We start from the raw sequence: 16,356 nt of genomic DNA on the forward strand, positions 1-16,356 counted from the left end.
GTGTTTTCCAATCACAACAAATAGCTTTCCGGTGATTGCTTGTACCTGTTGAGTTTCTCAGATTCATTCACAGTGAGTGAAGAATGGGGTGCTGCCGGCTGGATACAAAGTAGGGTTTTAAAACCATTCTCTGCTCTGCGTGCCAAGGGGGCGACCCGCAGCCCACTGTCGCTCCCCAGGCGCCCTCTCCCAAAATGAATCCACACACAAAAGGTAGGTACTCTGACTCTCCCCATTTTATAGATGGAGACACTGGGGGCACACAGAAGAGTTGAGCAATTTTCTGAGGTCACACAGGTAATAAGGAATATTGTCGAACTGTAAACCCAGGCAGTCTGGCTCCAGACGGCCAGAGCCCAGGCTCGGCTGCCTACCTGACACTATCCTGCCTTCTTCCTCAGCTTCTGAGGTCCTACACAGACGTCGTTTGATATCGTGCCTGACAGCGCTCCGTGAGATTAACCATCATGTCATCATTATTACTATCAGCCGGTATAGGTTAAGGCTGATTGTTTTTACCAGGGCTTTCCTTTGCCAGGGCCAAGACTAACTGTACTCTGTGCCCAAGATGACCCTCCCAGCCCAGGCTCTTGGGAAAGGAAGCGAGTGCTGATTGCCTAGCGAGGAAACAGAAGTTACAGGATGAACTGTATAGGGAAGAAGGTGGTCCAACTCTGCGGCATTTAGGACTCCTCGTATAAGGTCTTCGGGGCTTTTTAGCGCCATCACACAGTCTCCTTGAATTAGAGGGAGGCACCTCATCTCTCCACCCAAATGCCCAGACCCTCGATTCAGAGCAATTGCGATCCCTTTCGGCTTCACGCTGTTGCACTCGGATGCACGTTGATTCTTCTATCTGGAATGCTCTTCTCCCACTTCTCCCCATGGCAAACTCCTATTCATCCCTCAATCCAAAAGTCCAATTTCCCGGGGCGCCTGGGTGGCACAGCGGTTAAGCGTCTGCCTTCGGCTCAGGGCGTGATCCCGGCGTTATGGGATCAAGCCCCACATCAGGCTCCTCCGCTATGAGCCTGCTTCTTCCTCTCCCACTCCCCCTGCTTGTGTTCCCTCTCTCGCTGGCTGTCTCTATCTCTGTCGAATAAATAAATAAAATCTAAAAAAAAAAAAAAAAAAAGTCCAATTTCCCCTTCTTTACAGACTTCGTTGACACTTCTTAAATCATATTTAGAAGGGGGTATTGTAACTATATGCTTGCATGTGTCTCTCTCCCACTCACATCCAGATGGGGAACTGTGAGGAAAAGGGCCACAGGTGACTCATCTCTGTATCCCCTCACCTTACAGCAAGTTTGGCCCAAAAGAAATTTTCTTTAAGCAATCTGATAAGTCAATGGGGGCGTGATGACCCCTCTGGTGTCAGCCTACCTATTGGACCTCAAGGACCGGTCATATCGGAATCAAGAAACAGAAAAAAAAATCATTCACCCACTGCTGTTCTGAGCTGAGATCCTTAGAGGTCACAGGGAAAAACGTGAATCACTGAACTTCGACCTTCCCTGGCCCACAGAAAATAAAGCTATAGGCTCAAACTCAATTGCCATAAAGCCAGCCCCAGTGAAGCTAGCTGCTTCTTGCTGCCTCACCAAGGTCCCCGGTTCCCCATCTTGAGTTCCTTTTAAAGTTCAGTCTTGGTGGCTTTTAACAACCATTATTCACACGCCTTCTCAGAAATGGTTTAAAAAATGTGGAAATTAGGAGGTGCTCCCTGACCAAATCTAAGCTGAAGAAATCAAATCCAAGATTTCTACGAAACCGAAAGAAAATTACTTCTATCAGAAAGCCACTATGGAAAACATTTAAAATTCTCAAGTAGGTCTAAAGACTTAGGAGAACATCTTATGAAAGGTGAGGGTCACCCCTGACTTCTGCACATTTCACAGCCTACTAACCCTCTGCTGTGTTTTGTATTTTGAAAAGAAAGCCTTTTCTGTACCGGTTTTCTGAAGGGATTCTTAAGTGGCGGACTTGAACTCAGATATCTCACCTAACTCGCTATGTAGCAGTGACATCTACTGGGGAAAATTGTCACTTCGGGGCTTCTACTTCTGTACTGTGCTCAGTAACTTTAAAATGTTAACTCATTCAGTTTTGGTAACAACCCTCTGATCTGCATTTGTTCACCAGGAAACGAAGATTCAGAGAAATGAAGTGACTGACCTAATGTCACACAGCTCATATGTGAGGCAGAGCGGAGATTTGAACCCAGAGCAGTGAGACTCCGGGGTCTGTGTTCTTACCCATTAAGACCTACTGCTTCCTCTACTGCTCAGCTTCCACACTTTGAATGTGTCCATTATGTAGCATTTTGCATGCTGCTTTGCAGTGATGCATTTAGGGGCGCCTGGGTGGCTCAGCGGGTTAAACGTCTGCCTTTGGCTCAGGTCATGATCTCAGGATCCTGGGATCAAGCCCCACGTAGGAAGTCTGCTTCTTCCTTTCCCTCTGCCCCTCCCTTCTCTCCCCGCTCACGCTCTCTCGCTATCTCTCTCTCTCTCTCAAATAAATAAATAAAATCTTTGGGGAAAAAAAGAAATGATGCATTTATACATCTGTTGTCCTGGGCAACTCTGTCCCTCTCAGGGCAGCACCGGAGCCTCATTCATACTTAATGTCGGTACCTCATACATTTCCTGACACAGAAGAGGTGCCTAATAAATAGTTGTTGGATAAATCCTGCATGAATGAATGAATGAATGAATGAGAAAAAGTCCTAATGTATGTGGGTGGTAGATACAGGGTGGAGAGAGAGAGACAGGAAGGGAGGCTTGGCTCTTCTCTGGGGAGCCACCAGACTTCACAATGTGGCTCTCAGAATGCACAGAAATGAGAACAGGAGTGTCTATAATTCACGTCTGGTAATCCTTGAGATCTTTAGAGGCTCCTCGTGGCTTTCAGAATTGAGTCCACATTTCCAAGCCTGGAAAAGAAGATCCGTGGTCATCTGGCTGCTATCTCTCTCTCCAGCTCCTGCACATACAACAGCATGCACCTTTTGCTCCAGTGACTTCTCTGATCGAGCTGCCTCTCATATGTCTAGGCTTTGACATTGCCTTGGACTAGAATACTCCTTTTACCCTGCACACCCCCGTCCTCTTTGGCTGAGAAACCTGTATTCATTTTCCATGACTCAGTTCTTTCTTCCAGGAAGCTTTCCCAGAGGTGCTCGTCGGGGCTGTAAAGCTATCGGGTCATGGGCGGAGGAAGTGCTCATGATGACCCACTTAAGTGGCCTGGGACTGACTCAGCCTGGCCATTGACTAGGTATGTGACCTTGGGCAAGCTACTCCATGGTGCTGCACCTCGATCCCCCCATTTTCAAAGTAGGGTCGGGAAAAGAATATCCACTTCATAATGCCATAAGTATTGATGGAGTGAATAAACACGATGTAAGAAAAATCCGAAGAAATGTAAACTCTCTTCGTGACTGTGCACAGAAAGAGGAATTTCGGAGTTTGTGATGACAATCACGATTGAGGAGAGGGAGGCAGAGGTGGGAAGAAAGACAGGAAGAAATGTGCTTGGTTCTAAGTGTGGCTATGGAGTCCCAGAAACACACTGGGAGTCAGAAAGCAGCTCTGAGCAAGAAAGGGAGTGAGCATGGAGCAGAGAAGTGTGTTTTACCCCAGCTTCTGTTAGTTCCTCCCTGTGCTCCATTCTGTGCACGGAGCTCAGCTCTATTGCTTCATGCCCCCGATCCCTCCCTTTCTCCAGACCATCCCCCACCTCATCCCCCATCTTTTGAAAGTTACAACCATTTCCACACATGGAAAACACATTGAAGCCATTCTGGACGGTCATTACGAAGAGACAGAAACCAAAGCGATATGATCTTCGGGGGCCAGGCCCCATAAGCGGGGTGGGGAGCCATCTCTGAGGGGTCGGAGCAAACAGCTCTGGAAGGCACACGGCTCCTAAACACCTCCCTACTGCTCTTGCTCCGTGGCTGTGAGTTCCAGCGTTGCAACCATTCCTTGCTTTAAGTCATTGTACTTCCAGAAAGACCCCTTTCAAAATACAAAGATGGACTCCAGGAGGCTAGTCTCATTTAAACACAGGAAGGATTTGTTTTTCCCGTGGAGAGCAGACACTTCGAAAATCTCAGGTAATGAGCTGGCTCAAGTCGTGGAGGGAAAAAACAAGAGCTGCCAATTAGTGAGTACTTTCTCTGTGCTGTTAGGCTTCGTGAAGAATGTCTTTGGAAGCATTTTGCTTGAAAGTGCTGTATTCAAAAGGGGGGACGGGGGTCAGCCTGACTGGTGGCCCCACATGGACATGAGGCGGTGAGCTGCTGAGGAGAGAGAGGGCAGTTCAGAAGGAGGAGAGGTGTGGACAGTCGGCCAAGCGTCTCCAAAGTTCAGCTCATAGTGGACAGTGCTGTGGCCTTGCAAGGTAAAGAGAAACTGCTAGATAGGAGATAGTGGCATAGCCACTCAGGGGCCATTCCTACCCCTCACTGTATGGCCACAAATTAACATATATTTATTAACCCCACTCTCCTTCTCTGTATTTCATTAAAACCCCTTCCCAAAGAGGAACCGAGTGGGTAATGTCTTTCCAGCGCAGTCATGACTTGTGCTCACTCATTTGCTGGGTGAGGCCTGTCCACCTGCTGATGCCCTGTGACAGAGCAGGGCCCCAGGGATAGAGAATCCAGGCAGACCCAGGCCCGCTCTCAGGTTCCCAAACCCTGGGGGAGACCTTCCCATGTGCCAGCTGGGGCAAATCGCTGAAATCCTGCCCCTTCTGGATGGGTCCACCCCCTTTCCTGCTCCTTGCTACCTTCCCTTTGAAGGCTCTCATCTTCTCTCCCTGGAAGCTTGCAGGATTCTCCTGGCTGGACTGCCTCAGTTCACGGTCCTGTCTTCAGAACAGCCCCACTTGCCCCGACAAAGCACATGGAAGCTGGTAATCCTCCCCGCTCCATTCCAGAGCCTCTGCACGCTTCACCCCAGCCCAGATGAGCTGGGGACGCTCCCCGCCACACAAGGTGGGTGCATTCACCTCAGAACCCTGACTCTGGTTTGGTTCAGCCTCATTCTGTGGCCATTGTGCGCTTAACAGCACGCTTCCAGCCTTCCTAGCCAGCTCCCTCTGCAGCCTTCTCGGACAACCTGGGCAAGTTTCCTCCTCTTCTCTGTGCTTCCAAAGCCTTGTCACTTTGCTCTGTTCCCTGCCCACCTGTTGGTTTGCTTCCTGAGGCTGTGAGCTGGGAGGGACCAGGGAGTGTCTCCTAGTGATCTGTGTATCTGCCCTTTGTGGGTCCTGTCACCCTGCAAGACACATGGTAGGGGCACGAGAAGAGAGGAAGAATGAGGGAGAGAGTGGGCAGGAGGGAGGGAGGGAGGAAGGAAGGGAGGGAGGGAGGGAGGGAGGGAGGGAGGGAGGGAGGAAGGGAGGAAGGGAGGAAGGAAGGAAGGAAGGAAGGAAGGAAGGAAGGAAAGGAAGAAAGATATAAGACAGAGAGAGGAAGGAAGAAAGATATAAGACAGAGAGAGGAAGGAAGAAAGATATAAGACAGAGAGAGGAAGGAAGGAGGGAAGGAAGGAAGGAAAGAAAGAAGGGAGTGGGGGAGGAAGGGTGTTCAACAACGAGTACAGTGAAGCCGGGTAAAGGGCTGTGAGAAGACACAACACGAGTGATTCCCATGTGTCTTATCCTAGGGGAAGCAGGGAGAGGGAACTTCTGTTAGGTTTTGAAGGGTGATTAGGGATCATTCTCCCCCCTTTTGGTAGAGATGCATTTTAAAGAAGCAGAGAATATACACTGGGGGCTAGTAAAAGTCCCGCAACAGAGATGAGTCAGGTCTTCAGAATCACCTTATCAGGAGCTCCTGAGTTCACATCATTAAACAGATTGATGCCTCCGTGGCTTCCTCAACTTTCCTTGCATGCCTTTCCTGTCCTGGGGAAATCCAGGAGGCTATACCTTTTTTGCAAAGCTGTTAAAAACTTCTGGGAAGGACTCAGGGTGCAAAAGGGTTGCCCAGGCCCTGGTGTCTCTCCCTTCCCATCACTCCTGGTGCCTCTCCCCTGCTTTGCGTTCCCCCTCTGCACGCATGCCTGCCCCACTTGCAGACCTCAGTGCTCATGAGTAGGGATCCGATTTTGACGCGTATCTGGAAAAGGGCACGGGGCTAGCTTGTCATGGCCCCACATTCTCACTGACTCCCACATAAACACTCTGGGCTCCCAAAAGCTTTAAAGACTCTGCTGGATTTTCTCGTCATTCTTATTACGAACTTAACCTTGGCAATGGGAGGAGGGAAGGTAATAAGATCAGGAGGAAGTACACTACACTTTTTTGCCTCCACGGCCAACTTGTTGGGAATGACTAGCCTTTAATTCCCCATTAACTGTTCGTCATCTGTCACCGATGCATTGAAAGGCTAAACAACGAAAATATTTGTATGTGTAGATACCACCTCAAGATGTGAAAGCCATTTGTGAATGTAAATCTCTCCACGTGTGCTGATTTTGGTTTGCATTCCGTGAGGCACAGGACTCGGGCACAGGCTTCCCCAATGCCGCACCTGCGCCTTTTCCATGAGCCTGGAGAAGTATCAGTCCTTAAAGGTAATCACCTCCAACTCTACCCTCTCGTATCTTATTCCATGAAAAACACTGCTCACCTAACTCTCAGTCCAGGAGATATGGCACATATGTGGGTGAGAAAACCACTTGATCGTTCAGAACACTGTTGACAATATTGTTTAAAAAATCTTATCCTTGTATATATGCTGTTTTAAAAATCAATGTCGAAGATCTCTCTTATATAGAGATAGGTTACAAATATTGGAACCTAATAGTAATTGCCACAATAAAGAGGAGCAATGCATATAAAAGTCAAAAAATTTTGAGCAACGATCCCCCTGGAAATACACGGAAGCAGGCAGAACATACCCCCCTTTTCTTTAAAGGAATGTGAAGCTTAGCAGGAAACGGGAACATGAAGAACCTTGGAGAATTTCATGTTAGGACATAAAGAAGCTCTGAGTTATTGTGTGGATGTAGGCAAAATAGAAGGAAGAGAGAGTCTTTCTTAATGAAAAAGGAGGGAGGAAGGGAGGGAGGTGAGGGGAAGGAAGGGAAGGGAAGGGGAGGAGAGGGGAAGGGGAGGGGAGGGGAGGGGAAGGGAAGGGAAGGGAAGGGAAGGGAAGGGAAGGGAAGGGAAGGGAAGGAGAGAGGGGGAGAAGGAGAGAGGGAGGGAAGGAGGGAGGGAAGGAGGGAGGGAGGGAAGGAGGGAGGGAGAGAAGGAGGGAGGGAGGGAAGGAGGGAGGGAGTCCATTAAATCTGACAGCTTAAACATACTGGCTAAGTTAACCCCACCGAAGTTAAGTGAAAGAGGAGCTATATTGTAAGAGTATTGAAATAGTCAAAAAACTGAAGGAAAAGACTAAAAGCCCCAGGAACACCAGCAGCTAGAATAACCTGAGTTAGGGCCCCTGTTCTACAGGGAGCTACCATTAGAGCCAGCCACCAAGCTTCACATCCCTGTGATTTCTGTCAACATGTCAGAATCACAGGAGAGAGCTGGCCGAGCTTGGATCAGGTGTAAAATCATCTGGATGGGTAGCCCAGCTAAGGGGAGGGGAGGGGAGGGGAGGGGAGCGGGCATCAAAGGCATGACCCGTCAAAACATACACAAATATTTGTGCACCCTTACTAGGCACCAAAAGCATGTGGGGGAGCTAAAGATAAAGTAGAAAAGAAGCAGACAGAGTTTCTGCCCTCGGGAAGCTCCGGGGATCTGTGTGGGCAAAGCTGCAGCCCAATTAGTGTCTATTACACTAAGCCAAGAAAGTGTTTCCCAGGCTGAAACAGGAAATCTGCAAACTACCAGAAAGCTGTAGGCTCATTTCTGGAGAATTTGGGGGTTTTGATACAATGTCCTGAGCTGAAATCCCCAAACCACATGCAAGCCTATGAAGAGTTCAGGTTTTAAGGAAGGGGTGAAGAAGAGAGGCAGAGAGAGATTGAGAGAGAGAAAAAGAACCCTTAGCAAGTCTTGGAAAGGTCAACTTTATTTTAAGCAATGTTAGATAATAATTAGGATTAATGGAAAAAAATCCAAATTATACCCACATTTAGGATAATTACCTAGTATAGTGCCAGGTACCGTGGATGCTTATTAAATATTGGTTTGACATGAATTTACATTTTTTTAAAGATTTCATTTATTTATTTGACAGAGATAGAGACAGCCAGTGAGAGAGGAAACACAAGCAGGGGGAGTGGGAGAGGAAGAAGCAGGCTCCCAGTGGAGGAGCCTGACGTGGGGCTCAATCCCAGAACGCCCAGAACGCAGGGATCACACCCTGAGCCGAAGGCAGACGCTTAATGACTGCGCCACCCAGGCGCCCCTGAATTTACATTTTGTTTATTGATAGGAAACCACAAAACGTAGGCATAGTAGCAGATGCATAGGTTTTTATAGTCACGAAGCCTAAACTCTGGTATGTCATTGCTATGCCACCCTGGACAAAGAAGTTAAACATCTTTAAATGGAGAATATTAAAGCTAAATTGAAACATATTATGAGGATTAAATAAAATAGTGTATATAAGCTCATATAGTAAGTGTTCAGTAAATGTTTATTCTTTCTCTTTTCTTCTCCTTATGTTCTTATTAAATACATGCTCTTAACATTTAGAGTTTGATTTTACTAGAAAGTTCAGTTTTTTAAACAAAGTCTTGGAAAGTTATTCTTATAAATGTAATGGGCTAGAGTAGAAAACCCAGGTCTCAGATAAACAATGTTTCTCAAAGTTGGAACAATGAGACTCTTCAATCAAGGCTGCTGCTACCACCACCTGGTGGCAGCATACAGTACAATATTTTTTGAGTTGATGAATATGAAATCCTAAACCTTCCTTAGAGGTTCATATATTACACATACTTGTAAGGATTTAGACAAGGTTTTTACAACATATTTTTCTAACCAATATGTGGTAACACTTTGGCATGTAATAAAGATGCCTGATGCAGTAATCTGGTTTTCTAAATTCACTGGTATCTATCTTTAATGCCATCAGCTCCAATACCACTCTCCCTCAAGACTCTTCTCACAGCCCCAGTCCAAAAGCTTAGGAGTTCCTTTGAAGAGTCACATAAAAATAAAGCAGATCATGACGCCAAAAGCACAAGCAAAGGAAAAAGGGAAAAAAAAGTACATTATCAAAATTAAAAACCCTGTGCTTGAAGGACACTACCAAGAAAGAGAAAAGAATGGGAGAAAATGTTTGCAAATAATGTATGTGATAAGAGACGTGTGCCTAGAACATATAAAGGAGTCCTACAACACCTAATACAAAGACAAATAATTCAATGCAAAAATAAGTGAAAGATTGGGGTAGCTATTTCTCTAAAGAAGATGTACAAAAGGACAAGGGGGGAAAAAGCCCAGCATCAGCCATCAGGGAAACGCAAATCAAAGTCATAACGAGACACTGCTTTACACACTTGAGAATGGCTAGAATCAAAAGGACAGTTAAGAGCAAGTTTAGCAAAGATGTGGAGAAATTGGAACCCTCACGCACTATTAATGCAAATAGAAAACGGTGAAGCTGCTTTGGTGACATAGTCTAGCAATCTGCGAAAAGGTTAAACCTAGACTTGTCATATGGGCCCCACGATTCCGTTCCTAGATATACACTTCAGAGAAGTGAACATATATCCACACAGAAACTTATTGGCAACAACCCTAAATGCCCATCGAACTGATCCTTACTATGGAATATTATCCAGCAATGAAAAGAATGAGCACCGATGTTCGCGGCAACCCGGCTGAACCTTGAAAACGTCATGCAAAGTGAAAGACGCCAGTCACAAAGCCACATATTAGGTGACCATTTACATACAATACTCAGAGCGGACAAATCCATTGAACAGAAAACAGATACGTATTTGCCTAAACCTGGGGTGTGGGGGGCTGCGTGTTGGGAGGTAATGGCGAAGGGAGACAGGGTCTCCTTTCGGGGTCATCAGTGTTCTAAAGTTGATTGTGGTGACGGGTGTCCATCTTTATGAATATATACAAATATATAAAAAGCCATTGAACTGTGTCCTTTAAATGGGTGAATTGTATGGTATTTTAATTTTATCTCAATAAACTATGTCTGAAACGGTGAGGGAGAAGTGGTCTTTTCCTTATCTCTCCCCTCTACAAGCCAAAGCTTCTTCCTGTCTTAGCAAAAAATGTCAGAACTAAACATTTCAATCCAACACTGGAGGCTAATCTTCTAGAAACTAAAATCTTCTCCATAAACAAATTTGAATCTTTGGATATCTTTTTTTGCCCTATTTCATTTTCCCGTAAAAGAGTAGTCTCTTCTTCTGGTTTTAGTGGTGTTTATCAAAATAGGAAAAGAATACATCTCCCATTCAACCATGAAAAGATTCTCTTTGATTTCCACAGCAGAGCTAGTCCCACCACCAGAAGTCACATACATTGGTATTCTATTCCCTCATTAATGATCTAAGCCATACCTGCCCTGCACCCACGCACACGCACGCACACACACACACACGCACACACACACACACACACACACACAGACACAGTTTGGGGAACTTCATCTGCAGACCCTGGCTAGGTTGGCATAGGCGACCATTTGGTTTCCAGCTGTTACTATATTCTTAAAAACAGCATTTCTGGACCAATAGAGGTTGTTGAAACAAATTGCGGAATCTAAGCATGGTAAAGCACCTCACAAGCGGCTAAGCCTTACACGGGTCTTCCAGTACAAATGAAGCCAGCCCAATCTTTCATTCCTATCTGATTCTGCTACAGTCCTAGAGATGCCGTGCAAAGGATAAAAGAGCCATTTTTCATGACCTTCCTCCTTTCTCTGAACAAAGCCCGGTGTCAAATCTTTGAAAAGCATGTATTATAGTAAAGAACAAGATTCAAAAGAAATGTTTGGAGGCAGTCATGATACAGAAAAATAATTTCCTCTCTCTCCCCCAACCCCAAATAAAAAACAACTTTATGATGTGTTAGATTGGAATGTTTAAATATTGAACCAGTGCCAAAAAACGATTTGTAAGCCTCAATAAATTTCATGAAATTTAAAAATGATATTATTATCCCATCTGACAGTGTCTTTCAGGGCTTGAAGCTGCATGGCCCAGATTAGGGGTATTCTGATGAAAAATAAATGTGTAGCACATTTGACTTACAAATATGATGGTATATATATAATACTCCAAAGATATATATTCAATGAGGTCCACTTGCAATTGCTAGTTAGTAGTATCAATTCTGCCTCCTACGCAGAGCGGTGGAGTCTTTTCCTTGAGTATCAGATGCTCTTAGTTACAATGTTAAAGCTTCTTTCCAGAAAGAAAAGGAAAAAGAGAAAAAAAAAGCGTGCATCTAGGAAAGGCAACACAGGGCCTATTCACACTCAGTGGAATATCCAAATTAGATATTTTAGAAAGATGGACAACTGATTCTCTCTGAGAGGGGTATAATATTCACATATATAAGACGAAACTCACAAATCATTTGCGTACTGTAAGATGTGGCAACATAATGTTGGCTGCAGGGCGGGCGGTCATTTCTAGTCTCAGTTCTATCCACTGTTCCCACTATGAAATATATTCCATAAAGCCAGGAACAGAGGAGGAAAGGGCCCTTTTTATTCTATTCTTCCGTTTCCATCTCTTTACCAGAAACACTTTATGCAAATACCGGCTCTTCTGCACCGCCCGCTGCGCTGCAAAGCGGGGCGAGGCGGCCGAGAAGCCTGGGAGGCGCGGTTAGAGCGCGGGGCGGGGCGGAGAAGGGCCTTGTTCACTCGGCTGCTCTGAGCCCCGAGCAGGCACAAGATTGATGATGCTCCCTGGGTGTACGGGAAGATCTCCTCCCTGTGAAAGACTGCTCATGAGGCCTGATAGACTTGTCATCTCTTAATAAACATCGCGGAGATGTCGGAGGGGAGAGCGGGAGCAGGAGCCAGACGCACCCCAGCGGCGCGCTTGCCTCTCCTGATGACCTACTCGGCGTCCTGCCCTGCCCAAGGTGCTGGGAGGGGTGCTCCTCCTTCCCCACCGCAGAAATGCCCCACAGGGCCTCATTGCCTCGTGGGACCCGGAGCCGCACATTTGGGATCCAGCTCCTCCTTCCTCTGGGAGCACCCCTCCCCCGGCCCGCCCAATTTCCAGAGCTCCTTGAATCTGCATTCAGTGCGATCCTGAAAATAGGAGAGGCCCAGATGTGGCAGACTCTCTTCCCGGGAAATGCAGGCCATCCACACGCTGTCATTTTTCTTAGTCCCTGGGAGTGTCGTCTCTGTTTGCAAAGCAATGGAAGCAGAGCATCTAATCAGCTCTCCCACACTGGCCCGGTGGCAGAGTCCGCCCTGGTTCTCCAAGTTCTTCACCTCTGCCCCCTCTTCTCATCTCTTCTCTCTCTCCCCATCTTATCGATCATTCCTGAAGTCCAGCCTTCACAAAAACGTCCCCAATCAATCCTATAGACAATCCTCAGTACCCTAGACTCCACGAGGTCCACGGAGGAGATTCCCATAGTTTCTTCTCCACTCGATCCCCAGGGAATCCCACTTCCAGGTCCCATTTTAGGAGCTGCCCTGGAGCCCGTGTCACGACAACTGCTGCTGAGTGGATGTGTGTATGGATGAAATCCGCATTCATCCTTTTCCCTCTACTGATTTAAAGAACCAAACTTGGGGCACCTGGCTGGCTCAGTCTATACAGCATGTGACTCTTGATCTCCAGTGTTGTGAGTTCTAGCCCCATGTTGGGGCGTAGAGATTACTTAATAATTGAAAGTTAATAAAAGTTTAAAAAAAACACTTATGTTTGGCTTGTAAATAAATATGTAACTATTGTAATGTTCATTTCATTTTCCTTTTGATGCTTAATTCTACTCCCCAATGAGTGATCAGCACACTTGCCCTCATATATCTGCGTTAGAACCTCCTGGACGGCAGGGAGGCAGGGCTGTCCCCGGGCAGCCCCCGCCGCTTTGGAGGAAGTAAAAAGTCTTTCCTGATGGATGTTGCCAAGGATGGTGATGAAGGCACTCACTGACACCTTCCTCAGTACTGCAGACATTTGTCATCGTGTTGAACCAGCCACACAGGGAGCTGGCGTGGCACAAGACGGAGGCTTGGCCATTAGAATAAGGGAAAAACCCCCAAACACGGATGGTGCATAGCCTGGCGGTTGTAGCAGGGCCCTGGGGCCCCAGCTTCAATATCTGGAGCCGTAGCCTCCATGCTCCACTCCCCCCTCAGGAAATTGCTCTTTTGATATTTTGAAGTCTTTTATGTGTAACATGTGTGTGGGGGCCAAATAGCAAGCTCACATTTTCATCTTGAAATAATTGCGATTAATAAATTACAATGGCGCTGCCGGACAAGCTTCATTCCCAGGGGACCCACGCTCTGTTTATATTCCTAGAAGTCGGCCACAGCCTGAACTCAAACAGTTCAGCCTCCACGGGGATCCAAGGGGGGCTGACAGAAGATGCGTGTCGGGGGTGGGCAGTGAGGAAGGGGGTGCAGTTTCCTTCTGGAATCGTCTTCTGTTCTCTTCCATGCAGGGCTGCAACTAAGACAATTGCTTGTGTATTATTCACTCATGCCCCCATCCTCGGAGCCAGACCAGAGGCAGCACACTGGGGGGCGGGGGGGGGGGCAGCTGCACCCCCCCCATGCCAATCTTTCAAGGAAAACAGCCTGGAGGAAGCCTTGATCAACTGTTCCCCCTGCCAGTCCGCACGCTGGGCAGACTGGACGAACAGAGGAAGAGCCTGCTCTGTGCTGGCATGGGTGGGAGTTAGCTGCTTAGCTTAACTGGAAATACTGGTGATGTTTGTGGAAATATGGGAATTCCCAACAACCAAGGCAGAACAGCCAAGGGGTAGGAAACCCCAGCTCCTAAGTAAGACTAGCTGTGCTTTGATTGCGGACCCCGCAATTTTAACTGTCGGGCTTTGCCAATTGTTGTAACTCCCCACACACCTGTTTTCTCACCTGTAAAGTAGGGATCATCCATGATAACATCTCGCACACAGTCATCACTCAAAAATCGTAGCTATTATTGCCATCATCGCTATTATCATCATTATTACCAGAGCTGATTGAAATCCCCTTTATTAATTCACCTTTCACTGATCGCGTTCTGTGTGCTAGGTGTGGTCAGAGAGGAGCGAAAGAATTCACCTGAAACCAACGTGCTTCATCTCCCATCAACCCAACTGCAAAAATATTCATAGAAACAAGCAGGGCCCAGACCGTATCAGGATGGGGATAAAAATAAGTTCGTAATCCTAGTAACAAAAGTATTCCACTTGGCTTGGATCCCATCACTTCTTCCCCAATTAAATCGCAGGGTTCTTGAGTGGCCTGGAAGGCTCATGGGCAAGAGATAGCCCCCATATTCTCCCACTTCAGTTTGCCCCATTGCTGTCTCCTTGGGCTGCTGTCCCCAAAACAGTAAGGAAGACGAACTTTTTATCTGTCTTCGGATGGCCTGACGCACATGCTTTTGGGGTGCAGAGTATTTTTTAAATGTTGGCTTAATCCTTTAGGCCAGCTTGCTTTCTTCAGTTTGACAGACTCCACCACTACAAATTAATGGCCTTGTATCTGTCACGTCACATTTCACACACATTCGTTTCTTGCCAGGACCCTAAAAGGGTTGTTTTTCTTTTTTCTTTTTTTTTTCTTCTTGCAAATACCCCTTCCCGTAAGTTCACGGATTCCAAAAGCTGGCGATACGCACCAAGCCTCCAAACCACTGCCAAGCCCGGGAGCCCCCAGCACGGAGCCTTCTCCCGCTTCTCTGTTCCAGCTGTCCTCGGCACGTAGGAGGAGCTTCTCCAAATACATGAACGAGGGAATGTTCTATCTGATGCCCCATTTCATATTCCTACCCCCTGTAACTGCAGCTCCAAGAGGAGGTATTTTCTGTCCCATCGGATGACTTAGGCACGAAACAGGGCAGCCCTGTGATCCTAGGGAGATCCTAGGGATCCAGGGAGATGTTAGCGAATCAACGTTTCATTTTTTACTTTCTCTTTCTTGCTGCTTCCTCTCCCAGGCAAGTCTTAGGAGAGGCAGAGAAAACAATGAGAGCACATCCTATTGTTCTCAAAATAGTGGGGGTGCCCATGCCTATTTTGTGTTTTGACTTCCTCCTTGCTCCAGGTAGAAAGACACTGGGTTCTCAGAGACTCTGTCAGGCAGTAACACAACACAGTCAGCTGCAAGTAACAGAATCCCTCAGAGGGCAGCTTACACGGAGGGCAGATTTAGCGGCTGCACGGAACAAGAAGTTCAGGTGGGCCCTCGTGTCCTCAGGCTCAGTCATCCTTACTGTGTGGCTTCACCTTTATGATCACAAGATGGCAGCCACACTTGCAACCGCCCTGCGCGCCCTCCGGAGCAAGAGAGGGGGAAAGGGCAAAAAGATGTGTGAATTACTCTGTCCTTTGAAAAGCCTTCCCAGAAAGCTCATCCAGCAACTGCCACTTACACCTCACCCAACAGAACAGGGCCACGAGTTAATCTCCATTTTCAAGGAAGTCTAAAGTAGATGAATCTTTTTGAACCAGGCTTACTACAACTCCAGGTGAAATCAGAGTTGTGTCACCAGAGAAGGAGGGACTGGAGCTTGGATAGGTAATTAGCGGTGTCTCCCGAAAGAGCAGTGGTGGATGTAGCAGAAAGTGTCACCGAAGACATTTGCAAAAGAAAATGGCCGGGTCTAATTTCTAAGAAGGGCCTTCATGTCAGATGGATGGCACTCTACAAAGACATCACAGGATGTCAAAGCTGGACGTTTCTCCAGCAGTGGGCCCCAAGGCCAAGAGTGAGATGATAGGGGTCAAGTCCACCTGCATTTGCCAAGTGAGGTTAGGGGCATTCTGTATAGGATTTGCCACAAGAATAGCCCTCCACTGGTCCTCCCCGAACTAGCTGAGGACACATCTCCAGCTGACATAAAAAAGTGGAGGTATCCCCCTCACTCATGTTAGACAAAGAGGCTGCAAGAGAGACACCTGAGGCTTGCCTGTGCCCCCAGCAGGTTGGGGAACACAGCGACTGACATCCAATTCTCTGATTCTCTGGGGAAAACTGAAGACAGGAAGCTATGTTCAGCAATGGCCCGAGGGCAGAGGAAAAGAGGTGGGTGACTTCGGAGTGAGATGCTCCTCCCCCAAGAGCTGGGCCAAAGTGTCTGCTTTTCAACAACCAGGTGTAGGACCTCATAGAGGAGAAACACTGGATTTGTCTGAAAATGGATTTGAATGAAGAAGTCCAGGAATTCTCCCTAACCCGTAACCTCTCTCTGTCTCTGCAGCACTA

This window comes from Ursus arctos, unplaced genomic scaffold (genome assembly GCF_023065955.2).
Source record: "Ursus arctos isolate Adak ecotype North America unplaced genomic scaffold, UrsArc2.0 scaffold_2, whole genome shotgun sequence".
NCBI lineage: Eukaryota > Metazoa > Chordata > Mammalia > Carnivora > Ursidae > Ursus > Ursus arctos.